Source organism: Schistocerca serialis, chromosome 7 (genome assembly GCF_023864345.2).
Source record: "Schistocerca serialis cubense isolate TAMUIC-IGC-003099 chromosome 7, iqSchSeri2.2, whole genome shotgun sequence".
Classification (NCBI taxonomy): Eukaryota; Metazoa; Arthropoda; class Insecta; order Orthoptera; family Acrididae; genus Schistocerca; species Schistocerca serialis.
In genome coordinates, this window is record NC_064644.1 from 59,941,844 (window position 1) to 59,942,570 (window position 727).

The following is a 727-nucleotide window of genomic DNA, read 5'->3' on the forward strand; positions in this document are numbered from 1 at the left end:
CAAATCACGGCGGCATTGGGCACTGCTAATCGCTGCACTTGTCACGAGCCTCGACAACAAGAGCGCACTGTCTCTGCTAACGATACTATGGAGTTAATACATCTTACTTAACGTAATACGCAGGACGTGGGATGGGTAAAAATTCAGTTTGTAACTTCCCATCGCATTAAAATACTTTACAGTCATATTTGATGCAATATTTATTGTTGGTTGTCTCTCTAATGTTAATAGTATTGATTCAGATTGTGCGTTAACACGAAAACACAAAACCACACACACACACACACACACACACACACACACACACACACACACACACTCACACACAGTCATTGATTCCAGTGAGGGTGACAACTACTGTGTGTTGAACAACACATGCACCAGTCAGTTCCTCAGTTGGCGTCGAGTGGATGAGATTTTTCAATTACCTTGCATTGCAAGAATTGTAAGGAGGGGAGTGAAAGTAAATGGACTTGTTGTATGCTAAAGAACTGCGACAAAGCAAAACTTGACCGATTATCAGATAATTGTCCACATGGGCTTTGTGGACGAGTATACTTTTAGTAACCAACCCCCCCCCCCCCCCCCCCCCCCACGATCATTACGTAAGATTTCTCGAGGGCGTAGTGGAATTGATTTCATTAAGTCGTCGACAGTGTAGCGTGATGGTTTACTTCCCACCATACGTTTTCTATATTCGTCTAAAGGTCGCTTGCATTTGTAGGGA